The sequence below is a fragment of the Panthera leo genome, chromosome E2 (assembly GCF_018350215.1).
Source record: "Panthera leo isolate Ple1 chromosome E2, P.leo_Ple1_pat1.1, whole genome shotgun sequence".
In the NCBI taxonomy this organism is placed as follows: domain Eukaryota; kingdom Metazoa; phylum Chordata; class Mammalia; order Carnivora; family Felidae; genus Panthera; species Panthera leo.
In genome coordinates, this window is record NC_056693.1 from 26,110,830 (window position 1) to 26,127,114 (window position 16,285).

General features: G+C 43.2%; 1 long non-coding RNA gene across 1 annotated transcript; it reads right to left on the bottom strand.

The window, feature by feature from the left end:
* Window positions 1-248: 248 nt before the first annotated feature.
* Window positions 249-14,854, bottom strand: LOC122208995. Its single transcript, XR_006197394.1, has 2 exons — window positions 14,773-14,854; window positions 249-668 (listed from the first exon to the last, which is right to left on the bottom strand). It is a non-coding gene; the product is annotated as an uncharacterized LOC122208995 (long non-coding RNA).
* Between the last annotated feature and the right edge of the window lie 1,431 nt (window positions 14,855-16,285).

Below are 16,285 nucleotides of genomic sequence, written 5' to 3' on the forward strand. Positions count from 1 at the left end.
TTATGTGTCTGATTTTAAGAGGGATTCAATAAATATTTTTTGATGAATTGATGCTAAAATAATTACTTTGACACCTGGGATGAACTGAAGAAGAATAACAACGAGGTCAGAGAGCCATATCATCTGAGAACCACCTGAATACATCAGGAGTTTGGAGAAGGAAGGGCAATGGGGTGCAGAGCCACTCTCTTCACATACATTTCTTTCCTCCCCCACGAACACTTAGCACAGAGTCGGCAGACCATAAATATTTGTTGGGTGAGTCAATTGTTTTGTGTGGAGAAGAGGGGGCTGACATACTACATGCTGCTTCAGATAGCTCATGCTTCAGAAAGCTCATGATGGCTAATGAGTAGAAAAATTTTGAAGAGCTGGCTCTCTTCCAGGGAAGTGGGTGGCAACTGTCAGAGCTGAAGGAGAACAACGCTTCACAAACTCCAGTTGTTGGTGAATCACGTGGAAGTCTTGTTAAAATGCAGATTCTGGTTCTTTAGGTCTGAGGTGCAGCCGAGATTCTCCATTGTCAATGAGCTTCCAGGTGATGCTGATGCTTGCTGTTCCTGGACCACCCTTTAGACAGAGAGGATATAGATGAAACTTCTCAGACAGGTTAGTGTCAATAATGACTGTAGGCCACTTCCATCTCTAAGAGTCCCTGAGTGCTGAGCCTTCAACAAAAAAAAAGACAAAGTTGAGAAATCTGGTAGGGTGTGATTTTCAGACATACAAATTAATCTTTCTATTTATGTAAATCCAGAGATCTCTGTGCTGGGAACTGTGATCAAAGGAAGGAGGAGGCATTTGTCTTTGTATTTTCACACCAGAAGAAAAGCATTCCTGGTGGCTATGATTCTACTAAAATGCTCAGCACATGTGTGCTGCATTTCACAACAAATCTGCTCAGTTTGATGCATTTAAAAACCTGTCAAATGCCTTACAAGCAGAAAATACACAACTCATGCAGAATCCGTAGACACTTAAAGCCCCTTGCTCTTACTCTCAGCAAAATGAGGTCTTTCACCCTCCAACAGCCTCTCCATTAGGTGTGTTTTTGACTTACTAGTTTTCCATCCAGATCTCCACCTGGATGCTGTTCTCCTATTTGGCCCTGGAAAGTCTGGGGAAATTGCCCTCCCCTCTTGAGCTGACCACACTGGACATTCCTGAAACACCAACAGAAATCTCAACAGAATCCTTGGAATGGTTGATGCAGGGGAGCAAGTCCATAGGGAAGGGAGAAGAAGAGGAAATGACATTTGTGAGCACCTACTACATGCAAGACAATGGACCAGACTCATTCCACACATTTTCCCACATACTCATTGTACACTGTTATAAGGCAATAGAGGGTAAAGAAGTTTCCATATATTCATGGGTTTCAGGAGTAGGCACACATTTCCCAGACTGCTCCCCTGTCCCTCTACACACAGGTCCTGACTCTATGTCCAGAAATCTCCCACTGTGTCTGAAGGGCCAGGGCAGACACCAAAGCATGCCTGGATTGTGGCTGCCTGGCTGCATGAGGAAAATCTAGTACAGATGGCTGTAGGCTGTCATTGTTTCCCTCCAGTGCTGTCTGCTCCCAGCGGAGGGCTGCAGAGAGCAAATGCAGAAGTCCTGCCTGGATTCTGCCCTCATAAAAAATCCTTTCCTGGGGCCTAAAGTGCCAAACCATAAGAGTGCTCAAGCCCAGACCAAAATTCTGCAGCAGGAAGATCCCATTATTAATGCTGTCAATTTCAGGTCTATTTCCAATAAGGGAGGAATGGATTTTTATTTGTTTTGTTTTCTTTTGAGGCTAAATTGACAAGTAACAATGCATGTCCTTTGCAGACAATTGCTCACACTGGCAAAAAATGTCCAAGATAAGAATAACAACAACAACAATAACAATAATAATAATAAAACAATTCCACCATGACCTTTTAGCAATATGGAGGAAATCATTCTTCAGCAGGGATTCATTTTTCCAGCTTTCATGCTTTTTAGCCATAAGAAATAAAGAAAGCATACACCCTACCCTTTAATTCACTGTTTGCCTCTTCTAGTTTCTGTTTCCTGGTAAATTAAATAAATACAATTTACAGGTTTTCCTTACTTTCCTTGCTCCTGTGAGCTGTCTTCAAAAGCCTCTCAACTCTTCCCCTACCCCACCTTACAAATTTCTAACTTGGCTCTTCCGAGGGCTTAAATAAATGCTGTCGAACTAGAGTAAGGTATCCTGCGCATAGTAGGTGCCCATTAAAGTCATGCAGGATTAAATTGAAGCATTGACTGTTCCTTATCTTGGTGTTAGCCCTGTGGAGAACTACAGAATCTGTGGAGATAGGCTGATCACAGCCTGCCTCCCAATCTAGTTTGCTCTCTTCCATATTCATTACCCAACTTATAATGGAAAACCCAACTCCACTCCATGTCTTCAGAAGAGCTTTTCCTCTCTAGGTACTCTGTTAGATGAAGCACGGAGTCCAGCCTGGCCCTGCATCAGCCATAGCAGCCTGCACCTGTCAACACAAAGCCTACAGATCAAATGGAAGGGACCTTCTAATGGGGCCGTCCTGGCAGGGCCACTCGGTAAGAAAGGAGTCACATACTTGCAAAATGGGGGCAGAGGGCAAGCACAGCACCCCAGCCACAAAAATATTCACGAACTGAAATAATCATTGCTTTGTCTTTTTTCTTTTTCCCTTTGTAAATAGTTCTCGGTTTGTTTCTACTCCCTGACAACAGCAGCCCCTAGTGGCAGCAAGCTGGAACACACAGGATTGCAAAAGGATCCCCAAAAGAAATTCTAAATACGTCTCCAGACGTTAGTAGGAGCCTGAAATATCCTCACCCCACCCTCCCTGCTCACCTTCATTAATTTTATTTCTTAGGGCCTAGGTTGGTCCGAGGTTCACACTGACACTGTGTGAGGCCCCGGGGGAGGGGGCCGGGAGGCATCCAGATCAACAAGCCCCTGGAGTGGGGGTGCAGAGCTGGACATTGGTGAGGACGGGGAGTGACTCTCAGCAAATCCCCATGTTCACTGGCCCAGTGTGTCTTGTGAAGCCGGGGCGCATCTCTGACTTGATTTGTGTCCAGAAGAATCAGCTGTCAAAGAATGAGGGGTAGGCAGGCCAGGCCTCACCCAGGGGCTCACAATCTGTGTTTTTATCCTTACAACCACACGAGAGGCCACCACCAGCCAGGGTAAGAAGGGCATAATGGCACTCTTGAGAGAGGGCCCTGCCTTAGCAGAATGTCTTCTCTCTTCCCAGGGAATGACTTAATGAAACCTGAAACTCCTAGCTTGGATGACATCTTAAGCAACTTTTCTCAAGGAAAACCTAAATGCAAAAGCTTATTTGAAGCAGCATACCAAGGGCATCCTTGGATGTCTAACCCCGGGTAATGAATTAATGTGAAGACTACTTTCCCTGAAGGGAGGCTAAATAGTCAAAGCCCTCTGAAATTCCCCTTCCTAGGATCAAAGGCCAGTGGGAAGCACCAGCCTCATCCCAGGCCCACTTTGGAAGGGGGAAATGGATTTGTGAATGCCTACTGAGTCCTGAAACCCTGCTGGATGCTTCTTTCACTAGCCTTATTTCACTTCAGACTCACACAGAGGAAACCAGCATGTGAAGAATTCCTCAGGAGGGAGTCCTGCCTTCAGTGGACTCTGCAAATGTTTGAATTGATTTAAATACAACTGAAACTGAGATAGATGATTTTTTAAAATTTATTATTGAAGTAGAGTTGACATACAGTGTTGTATTGGTTTCAAGTGTGCAACATAGTGATTCAATAATTCTATACATTAGTCATTGCTCACCATGTTAAGTGTGGTCACCATCTGTCACCGTGCAACATTATTACAATATTATTGACTATATTCCCTCTGCTGTACTTTTCATCTCTGTGACTTATTTATTTTGTAACTGGAAGTTTGTACCTCTGAGATGGGTGATTTTGACATTGATTAATAGACTCCAATAAAGTTAGTAGAAGGGGTCTTTGAATTAAACTCAAGAAAAAAAGAAGAAAGCCCAGCCTTTATACTTCCTGCTTTACATTTTAACACTGTACACAGGGCAATTCCCCCAGGGCTTATTACAAAGACTCAGAAGATGTTAAACCAACAGGAAAAAGCCTAGAGCTTTAGATCTTGGAGGAAAATGTCCCTTAGTCAGTAAAGGGACAGTAGATCCTTTTAACCATGTATGATATTGGACTTGTGTGGCATGCTTCCTAGCTGTTTGAAGGATGGATATCAGAGCAGACAGGATGGGTTCTCAGAAGTTCACTTCCAAGCCATGATCAGGAGAGAAAGACCTTCCTGAGGGACCCAGGCATTTTAAGAATGCTGGCCTCCCCTCCTATCAACCTAAATGTGAAAGATTGTCCCCTTCCCATCATTGCTCAGCATCTGTTCAAGTCCCCAAACCTGAACCGTTTCCACCTCTTCAACCCACCCTTCAACATGCTGCATCCACTGACCCAGCTTTGGGGAAACTCAGCATGTTGAGAGCCCTCTTACCATTCAGACCCATGAGCCTCCTCTCCCATTCCTGCAGTTGGCCTGATTCTCTGAGCTATTCTCCTCATGTAGCTCCAGAGACGGCCTCCTGCTAGAATGCCCTCTCTTCTGTTCTCCCTCCTGTCCCTCAGGCTGACCCTCATTAAGTGTTGATTCTCTCTATTGTTTGGTAGTAGATATACAATCTTTATTTGAACCCAGCATCCAATTCCCTTTTCATTCCACAAATACTCATTAAGTACCTACCATCTATCAGGCATTCTGCCAGCACTGGGTATACAGCAGTACATTTAACAGACAATGTTCTGGTTCTTATGGACTTAGGTTCTAGTGCAGGGGTTGGTAAACTTTTCTGTAAAGGGCCAGGATATCCTTTAAATTTTAATAGCATAATCAAGACAATTCCCCCCAGGGATTATTACAAAGACTCGAAAGAGGTTATACCCACAGAGAGAAGCTCGGAGCTCTAGACAGTGGAGGAAAATGTGAGTTAGTCTATAAGGACAGTAGGATAGTATATATTCTAGGCTTTGCAGGACAGATGGTCTCAGTAGTAATGACACAGCTCTGTTGCTGTAGCTCAAAAGCCACTGTAGATAATGCATAAACATGTGGATGTGGCTCTGTTCCAAATAAACTTTATTTATAAAAAAGGACTGTAAGAGGGAGGATTTGACTTGTGGACTCCTGTTCTAGTGGATTAACAGCACCTCCAGTTTTCCTTTGTGCAGACACACCTTCTCTACTCTCAGTTCATGTTGTTTTGGTGGTGGTCCTGAGCCCATTCCTCCGCTCGAAGGGGTCATGTAACCCAGACTCAGGTAAAGTCAGATAAAGTCAGGGGGATTGTCTCAGGAATGATCACAAGAGCAATGAGCTAAAGAGAATCAGTCTTGGCTCCTTTGCTGGAACTGCTGAGAAAGACATGCCTTTTTTTTGTTGGTATTTCTAAGATATAGAATAAAGCTTTGGGGCCATTTTTGCCCTAAGACAGCAAAAACAAATTTGAGAATGATTCCATCCAGGAGAGTAGAAAAAAGAATCCTCATGACATCCATGACATCTTCCGAGCAACTGCATTCGACATGCAACCATGTGTGAAACTTCTCCTGTAACTTCAGTAACTAGAGTCGATAAATTGCCTCCTTTCCCCACTTTTCCTTGAGCCACTTGAGTTAGGGTTCTATCACTTGTAATGAGTCCTGACTGATATAAAACCCAAACCCACTCTTTACCCCCCTTTCTGTATATACTTTCCTTGGGAAATCTCATCCACCTCCATGAGTTTCTGCTGTCACCTCTAAGTAGATGACCCTCCCTTTAGCACAAGGCCCATATTACCTACTGCCTATTGGACTTTTCTGCTGAGATATCCTGCAAGTATAACATATCTAAAGCTTAACTCAATAGAATGTCCACTTGTCCTAACATCTTCCCCTATGTTTTGAAATGATACTAAAAATAATAACACCAACTGCATTGCTACTCTGTGCAAGGCCTTATGGTAGGCATTACATATACACTATTTTTAACCTTCCCAGCTAACATAAAGGCAGATATTGTAAACCCTCTATATGGATGAGGAAAGTAAATCTCAGAGTCTAAGCTCATTTGTTCAGTGAGTGACTAAGCTGCAGCTGAACTTCAGGCCAGCTGTCCCAAAGTTTGAGCCTCTACTACACCAGGCTGGCTGCCTTCCTGTTTGGTTAATATCACCACCACACAATCAGTTGCCCAAGCCGGGAACTCTAATATCCCATTGGTCACTAGGACCCAGTGACTCTTCTTCCAGAGATTCTTCTCTAGCTTTCTCTCTATATATAGCCTTTGTCTTGGTCAAATTTCTCATTCCTGAGATAATACAATAGCTTTGCAGGTCGTTCTGTTCCACTCCAGTCCATATTACATTTCATTACATTATTAATGCAAACCCCCAATGAACAGAAATTTAAAATCTCTGTGTCTTGAACTCCCTTACACAGAAGTCAATAATTCCTCCATTACCCAAGCACCTTAGCTTAAAGTCAAGGCCATTTTCTTTCCTTTCTCTTTTTAAAAACAACTTTATTGGGACTTCTGGGTGGCTCAGTCAGTTGAACATCTGACTCTTGGTTTTGGCTCAGGTCATAATCTCACAGTTCATGAGTTCAAACCCTGTGTCAGGCTCTATGCTGACAATGCAGAGCCTGCTTGGAATTCTCTCTCTCTCTCTCTCTCTCTCTCTCTGCTCCTTCTGCATGCTCTCTCTCTCAAAAATAAACTTTTTAAAAACCGGCTTTATTGTGATATAATTGATATATAAAAAATGCATATGTATAATGTGTACAATTTGATGAGTTTGAACATATGCATACACACAAGAAATCATCACCACAATCAAGGTAATAGATGTACCCATCACTTCTAATTGTTTCCTTGTGTTCTTTTTGTGTGTGTGGTAAAAATGTTTAGCATGAGATCTATCTTCTTAACATTTTTAAGTGCACAAACAGTATTGTTAACTGTAGGTACTATGTTCAATTCATACAAAATGTCAGTTATGCATGATGAAGAAGTTCTAGAAATCTGCTGTGCAGCTTAGTCAAGGCTGACTTCAATCCAGCTGGTGACCTACCTTTTTAATCTTCTCTCGTAGTAACCCACCATTTAATGTATTCTTGATCTAGCCACTGCTTCCAGAATATAACACATTTAATCTCCTTTTCTAGGACTATTGGGCCACTTCAGCTTGGAATAACCCAACCGCTATCTGACTGTCCTTAAGTCCCTTCTCAATTTCCAATTCTTCCACAAAGCTCTCACAAATTCTCAAAACCACTCTTCCCTCCACATCTTCCTAACTTGTTTGTCCCTTTGAGTTGTTGTCTTATTTCATTAGTTAACACATACATTGTTATTTAGCTGCACACATTTCCCTAACTGGGCAGTAAGTGCCCAGAGGTCAGGTGTTTTGTTTTGTTTCTTTGTTTTGTTTTATCTTTTCATAGTTCCTAGCACAATTCTTCTCAACTTTAGTTGCACATTAGAGTCTCCAGGGGCACTTTTTAAAAAATCCAGGGGTGCCTGGGTGGCTCAGTTGGTTAAGCGTCCAACTCAATTTTGGCTCAGGTCATGATCTCATGGTTCATGAGTTCAAGCTCCACGTCAGGCTCTGCACTTTTAGTTTGGGATTCTCTCTTTCTCTCCCTCTCTCTCTCTCTCAAAATAAATAAGTAAATGTTAAAAAAAATACAAATGCTAGGTCCCACAACCAGAGATTTAGATTTTATTGGTCTATTGGGAGGGCCAGGCTCAGGTGATTCTAATGTGCAGACAGGCTGGGGAACTAGTGGTCCAGCACAACACAAATAGTAGGAAAATGGTTGACAGATATTTGACTGAGTGGCTTGAGACTAGATGTGGACCCAAATTTCATAATTATCCCAAGTTTATTTGGCTGCAGTAATAACTGACTCAATAAGTAATGTTTGGGGTTGAGGATGATAATGTCATTGATGGGGACAATGACGATAGTGATGATGACACAAACCTGAAACATATTCCCTCTTGCATTCTACTTGCAGCACCAGGCAAACAGCTCCCCAACAAGAAACCAGGTCAGCCCCAGTTCAGTCTCTGAAAATTATTTTCTCCCCTAATAGGTGCCTTGTTCCTTCACAGTCACTCCATTCAAGGGCTCTTTGCAAGACAACAGGCTTCCTGCATCAGTGGAGCAGACTCTCTGGGAATAACCCAGTTCCTCCTCATCCCCAAGGCCACAGTTTATAAAAAGCTTAGTTAATTTGTCTTTCTGAAGAACTTTTGGACACAACTAAGTTCGTTTCTTAATGAGGCCTGGCTCCCAGGGAATGGGTAGGTGCACAGCCTTTTAGTGTATGGCCTGAAACACTCTTGGAAGAAAAAGAAGTTTACATCAATGGTTGTCACCAGTTTAGAGAAATTTGTTAATGAGGCTGGTGTCATGGTTCTGCCCCCTCATAGAGTAATGGGCTTTGTCCATTCTGTGAGTGGAGCCTACCCCTAACTTCACTCAGCATCTTGAAAATGCCCTCAGATGTTCCTATAGATGGTAAGAGAGTGTGGAGGATGGTTTGTTACTGCTGTATTGGAAAGAGTGTGGGTATCTATGAAGTGGTTCCCATAGTTACAGCCTTAGCATCAGGACCTAGGGGCTGTTTCTACCATTTTATAGCAGAGTTGATTAAAGACTTATCTTGGTTAGAAGTCAAATGAGAGCTAAGGTGCAAAAATCAGACATGTTTTTATTTCTTCTTCAGCCCAACTTCTATTTAAAGCCAAAAGAAACCAAGACAGGTCTGAGAAGATCAGAAACAGAGGGCCTTGGGCAGTGCTTATTTTGGGGACCATGTGGAGAATACATCAGGGCATCAGAGTAGGGATCAGGAGTACAAGCTCCGGAGTCACACTTCCTGTGTTCAAACCCCATGCTGACCTTTCATGTTACCCTTCAATTTACATACTTGTAAAATAGGATAATAATAATAAGTAATAGTAACAATCCTAGAATGTTCTGGGTCAGGGCAGAGGGAACTAATTGTGGGAAATACAGCATTGAGAGGCCTCTATGACTATTATGTGATAGTAATGTTGACCCACATCCTTGTTCTCTGTAGCCTAGCTTCTGTTTAGCACACTCCTCAATTAGGAGAATCATCTTCTCATATCATTGGCCAATGGAGGGTAATAGGGAATTTTTGTCCCCCACCCACAGCACAGACCACTATAATAATGACGGTCTAATCAGAAAAGCAAAAGTCAATCCAGGTCTTCCAAACCAGAGGCAATTTGATTTGGGGAAACTGTGGCACGGATAATGCCAGAACCAAGATGCCAAGGAGAGGACAGTATGGTGAGCCAGAAATTAGCAACAGTGGCAAGTCACCATCACCTAAGGGCTGGAAGGACAATGGGAAGAGATAGGTCTACAGAGTCCAGAAGCCAGGCCTCCTGGCAGGAATTAAAACCTTGACAGGGGCTGCTGGGAAGTATCTGGGAGGGACTGCCTGGTGGAAGCTGAAACAGTGGAGGTGACACAGCCACTACCAGAGACACCAAAATAAGCAAAGGGAGATGGGAAGAAATACCCTGGCTTTTCTTTTTCTCTCACCCCACACAGGGAGCAAGGGAGTCTGGGAAATGTAGTTTCCAATGACAGCAAATGGGATAGAGAATGCAGGAAGTGGATCTGGGAGCAAACAGATAGTTGACAAGCATAGCCTCCTTCCCCAGTTCCTAATGCACATGTTTCCCCTGGGGCCAGCACAGAACTTTGTTTTATTGGGTAAATTAAAATACAAAAGGGCATCTCTTAACTGGGAGGTATCAGAAGGCACTGGGTAAACTGAATTAGAAGGGTCCTGGAAACACACTGTATACCCAGGACTGCTCTGTTAGAATACAGAATACTACAGAGAGCAGAAAGGCAATCGCTCCTGGGATTTGGGGAATTAGATTTTCTTGTTTTCTTTAATTTTTTTTTTTTCTGACAAGTGCCTCAGCTCTTTTTTATTATTAATCTGGGATTTTTCTTTCATGTTCTCCATACATCTTTGGAAGATTAATTTAAACCAAATCTGTATATTCCCAAGGGGCTAATCCATTTTTCTGACTCTTTGAACAAAAGACAACTATTATTTCTTATCAATAGACAAGCACAACTTTCTGAATTAAAAATGCAAAAAGTTCCCCACCTCCTCAGCAATCTGGAAGCTTGAGATGTGGTTAAGAATCTCAGCACAGGCTGAGTTTCTTGTGGTACTTCTAACATGGTGGTAAGGGAAGAGAGATAATGGCCTTTGCCACAGCAGGCCATGACTTTAGGACTTCAGGTCATTACCCTCCCTGACCCACCTCCTACCCTAGTTCTGTAAAAAGCAAAGATTTCCCCACAGACAATGTGTAATGGGGAGCAGGTAAATGTGTAATGGGGAGCAGAATTGAGTCTTCCATCTTTTGTCTGAAGTTCAGAAGTTAGAGCCTTCCAGTAAAAACCAAATAATGGCTGAGGCTGCCTAAGGGACACTGAGAGACACAGCTAATGCTAGAGATTCCAAGTAAGCAAAGATATAGGGGGTAAATGTCCTGGTTTCTCTCTCTCTCTCTCTCTCTCTCTCTCTCTCCCTGCCCTTCAATCCTGGAGGAAGAATCAAAATGAAGACTTTAAAACAACACAAACTCAAGAGTCTGAATGTCTGGCCTTCTAACAAACATCCCCACACTTAATATCCCCTCCTCCCCATCACACACACAGAGAATCCTTAAACTGTTAGACTATGTCCAGGACTAGGAAGTTCACTGTTCATCCATCCTTTGGGTGGCTGGTCCAACCGCTACACTTCTTCCTTTCACTGAGCCAAATCTGTCCACTGGCTTCCAGAAAAGAAGGGCTTCCAAAGATGTGTGGAGAACATGTAAGAAAAATCCAAGATTAATAATAAAAAAGAGCTGAGGCACTTGTCAGGAAAAAAAATAGACCTACCCCCACCTCTCCAGTATCTTCTTTCCCCCTGGTTGAAAAGCCTGCTATTCTCATAACAGAAGCACCACATTCAGCTCCAGTTTTATATGTCTACCTAAGTGTTTGAGCTAGGTTTATCAAAAATTTGTCACAGTGTATGGATTGACAATCTTCGGCAGACGCCATCAGCATCCGCCCATATCCTTCCCTCTCCCTCCTTCAGTGCTTACCAGCCCTACTTCCATGGTCAGTGCACACATTTCTGTTCCTGAAGCCCTTGTTTAATCCTTGGAGCCCACTTTCCTCAGCCAAAGCAAGTAAGAAATGCCAAGGAACGAACACTCCTGAGGAAGAGCCCTCAAATAAAGAGGGATGGAGGTGGTGTGGAGCCACCGCAGCTCTCCCGCACCACCCTCAGGTGAGATGACAGATCCGGGTTCTGTCTGGCTGCAAAGGTCCCCAGTGGATTTAACTTCAGTTCACAGTGGTAGCTGACTCTCTAACTCACCCTTACTGCTTTTCCTATTCTGTTCTGCATCTTCCAGGAATCGGGAATCTTTATCTTAGTAAATGCTCTTGGCGAGCTCAAACTAAGACACAGTCAATCTGCACTGTAAATCTCCATAGCCTGAGGTCTTTCCCAAATGTATTGAATTGAGGAACCTTTCTGCACAGTTCATCTTAGAGACCAGGGTTCCAGAGAATACTCTTTGGAAAGCCCTGTTCTAATTCCTGGGCAGCACACACAACTGTCACAGTGTTGTTGCAAGGAGAGAAGTTGATATGCAAGCATGAGGCAGGCAAGATGCTGGCTAAGAAATAGTATTTGGCTACCTAGAAATATCTGAGATTAGGACTCCTCAGGGACAGAGCCCTCTCAAAGGCCCAGTCTGCTGGAAAGTGGCTGATGTGGTCGTTAAACAGGTTCATCTGTTGTTACAGGACCTGCTTTGAATTCCTGTTCTCATACTTTAAGTGCATTTTGTGGATTAGGCTAATTCCTAGAAAATTCACTATTTATGAAAAAATTATATTTTCACTGTCTGTGAGGGAACTAACCCTCCTGCTCTGCTTCTATCTGCAAGGAAATGGTACCAATCTCCTCCAGCTGTGAGACGAAGAGGCAGAGACACTCCAGGATTGGGCAATTATGTCAGGAAATTCAACGTTTGAGATGAATGGAAAATGGCTGGGGAGTTTTTTTTTCAACAACTTGGCTTGAGCAGGATTGATTCCAGGACTGAGAAGCATTCAAGCAATGCAGTGCCTGCAGTGTTATAAAATAGGATCATTTTATAGTTGGAAAATCTAAGGTGTGCCCTACCATCAAAGCACAGGCATTTAATAATGTTTGTTGAGAATGTGGAAGCAATGAGGGGGGAAATCAAGCATGAAATGCTGGGTCAAACCTACATCTAGAATCTGGACCATCACAGAGGCACAAGGAGACTTCCTCTAAATTTTAGCATGAACTGGGAGATCTAATTTTTCCCTAGAAGGACTGGAATGTTCTCCCTGGGACACTTCACAGTGCTCTCCCAGGAAATCTCCACGATGTTCCACAGAAGACTTAGGAATGCTATCTGAGCCTGCACATAGATCCTTAGGCCTCCACCAAGCATTGCCAAATACATTTGGTATTTGGCGGTCTGTTACATATATGATGGGATATAACATTTAAAAGATGAATGTTCCCAGTCTTCCCTGACCCTCTACCTACTAATGAGCATTCTGGCTGAGCCCACTCTCTATCATCTGAGAAGGGCACCTCTCAGCAGGCCAGGTCTTTAGACTCAGTAGTGCAGAATTTGTAGAAAGGGAGAAGAAGGGAAATACAAGAGGTCTTGGGGAGCCAGGACTGAGGCTGAAAATTTTCAGGGTGGTTTGGAAAATAATAACTTTGGAGTGCTATAGCACATGAGCAAAGTGGATGAGAGAAAAAAAACAGAAAAGTGTTAAAGGTCAATAATGCCCTCCTTTGCATCTGAAAAATATAAATCAAAGATGGGAGTACTTGCTTTGAAATTGCTCTTTTTTATTTTAATTTTAATTTTGGGGGGAGAAAGAAAGAGTGAGAAAGAGAGAGAGAGAGAGAGAGAGAGAGACTGAACAGGAGGTGAAGGACAGAGAGAGAGAGAAAAAATCTTAAGCAGGCTCCAAGCTCAGAGCAGAGCCTGATGTGGGGCTCAATCCTATGACCCTGCAACCATGACCTGAGCTGAAATCAAGACTCAGATGCCCAACCAACTGAGCCATGCATGTGTCCCTGAAAGTTACTCTTAATTGTGGTTTCTCTTGACCTCTAACTCACCCTGGGACTGGGTTTTGTGGATCCTGGCTTAAAACACTACATAGATGTACATCCAGACACTGAGTCTACAAATAAATCCATCCACCCACAAAAGTTATGGCTAAAGACCAATAAAAATGGACATTGGGATCTTCAGCCTAGTTCACAGCTAAGTGTCTTGGATCTTCTTTCTCCTCTCATCCTGTTCCTCTAGTCTTTTACTGTTTAATCTTTTCTTGACTTCTGACTTTCAATAATTCTTCCATTTTTGGCCCTGCCTTTCTTTCTTGAACTTGAGCACAGAAGTTGACTTCCCTGGTATTGATTATTGCTATCCATAGGAAACAGCTTTTTCCCCCTTCTGGTCTCTCCTATCCTAAGCCTCCAGCATGAGCACCAGCCCAGCCTGGCTCTAATCCCTGGACCACTATGATACCTGATGTTAGCTGGGGGTGTTCTGCACCCCACCCTCACCCTGAGGAGTCAATTGACAGGGTAGAACATGTCTCTTTCCCCAGAAGACTGTAACTACTCCAGAACTCAGGTCCAGTGTGTCATGGTGTCTTCCCCACTCCTATCCCTGCACCTCATCCAGAGCAAGGGCTTATCAAATATCTGTTGATTCCCAGATGCAGGATTATCTTTAGACCTCAGCCTGCCAATAACATCTGTGACACTTGGAATTTACCATTGAGATGCTTACATGTGCTAACAGAAACTCCAGAAAGCCAAAGAGGCTCCTGTAGAAATTAGAAATTGTAGGAAACAGAGATGCTATTGTTTGGTCAACAGTCAATGCACACTAATGACTGAACAAAGTCAATAGCTCATGACACCTCCATGACCTCACCTCACTGAAGTGCTGCCCCCACCTTTTGCTTTTAAAGGTTGGCCCTTTCCTGGCCCAGATGATTTTTCCCAGCTGGACCATACTTTCTCTGGGTCCCTAGACTCCTGTCTTGTGCAGCCTCTCCCTTCCAATCTCCTTCTCCTCATTATACCTAGAGCTTGTAGCCAGAGAGAAGCCAGATTTCCTTAGGCCTGTGATGAAACCTTGAGTTGTTTCTAATTGGATTGTTCACTTTTCCTGTTTTTATTTACTTTTCAAAAAAAAACCCCTTTTTTGAGTATGATGAGTAAGCTCTCTGTTGGGCTCTGGGAATACAGTGACAGAACCTGACATCAAGGTTCCAACACACTGGAGAAGAATACAAGATGGTGGTGTATTACAAAATGCTGTTTTGTAATTCCAGGAGCTGGAATGTTAGTGAAACAGAGAGAAGGGCTATGCAACCTAGCCTAGGGTTGAGGTTCTGTGTGTGGTGGTGGGTGATGAGGGAGGGGGAGCAGAGGTGAGAAAGGCTGTCAAGAAGGAGAAATGCCTGAGAAGATTTTAAAGGTAAGTTGGTCCAAAAGAGAAGCAAAAGGAAAGTGTTCTAATCTTCCTAAATTCTCTGACTTGAGTGTTCTTTGAGCCTTCTTTACCTGATACATCCGGATATATGCTTCCTCCAAAGCTCAGCTCAGACACTACCTCTGTAGGATATTCCTGATACCCTGACCCCACCTCAGCTTCTGGGACTTCACTTGCTGGTTTCCTCATGGTACTTTTGAACACAATGCAGTAAAACTTCACCCACTACATCATAATTATGTGCCCATGAGTTTGTCTCCCCAGGCAAATGGAAAAACCCTGGGTCTTCCACATCTCAGTAGTCACAGGGCCTACCACAATGCCTGGAACTTAGTAGGTACTCAATGAATGCTTGTCGAATTGAAATAATAGAATCCTATGACAGCTTACTAATGTCACAGTGCTTTGGCAAGTATGAATTTGGATAGCGATTGGTGCCCAGTAGGCAGTGTATTAGTCAGAGTATGCTAGGCCATAATACTCTAACAGAATCTCAAGCCAACAAAGGTTTATCTTTTGCTTAACATTGCAGAAATTTATTTTTCACTCATACCACCTGATCTATTCAGGTCTATGGTAGGAAAGGAAGAGAAAGGGGAAATTCTTCACATACTTACCCGAGGATCCAAGATAGTGGAGGCTTCACCATCTGGAATACCATCTTAAATGTGGCAAAAACAGTGAAAGAGATATCTAGAGGGTTTCTGCACTTGCTCTTCCATGTATTAGTTTATGTTGACATGTGTCACTTCCATTTAACCTGTTAACCAAAATTGTAAGAGAATTGCAAAAATCTCTCCCAGATAGCAAGGGGGCCAGGAATGGGGGTGGGGGGGTGGCACGATGGAATGTTGGTGAGCCCACTGACTCTGCTACAGGTAGAAACTAAAATCCCCACCATCGTTTTTTCTTCACCAGATGAAGAAAATAGGCATCTTCGAGGGAAAGTCACAAACCCACACTCCCCAGCCTGAGATTCCATCGTCTTGGCTACAATAAATTCACAGGAAATTATGAGGCCTGAAGTCTTAGGAAATGCTCATGTTATATCCATCTTTCCTTGGAAATGTTAACCACTGCTCAGATCTGACCGATCCTTGACCTTCTCCAGTACAGTCACCATCCCTATTAGAAGAGCTCCATCCTAATGCAGGTGGCAGAGGCTCAATGAACAGTGCTTCTTTGTCACTTCATCCATCAATGTCCGGTGGAACTCTGCCCCCATGGACTCCACTTTGCATACAATTGCAGATGTACTTTTGGGGAGTCATGCTCATTACTTTCTTGATTTTCAAATTTTCCTCTGCTCATCCTCATTCTCCTCTTTGGTGTCAATACCTTGAATACTGCCATGTTTTCATGTTGTAGCTTAATCAAACGGTTCATCTCTTGAGTTGCTGCCACCAAGGGCTTCCAATAAATAAATTCTGGTAATCATTTTCAAAGTCTTCCCACCCCTTCTTGAGACCCATCCCCTACCTTCTATTGTCCTCTGCATCTTCTTTCTGTTCCTAGCTTGGATTCATTTATGAAAGTCATTTGAATCTGTTTTCTGCTTGGGTATATTAATACAATGCATTTCCA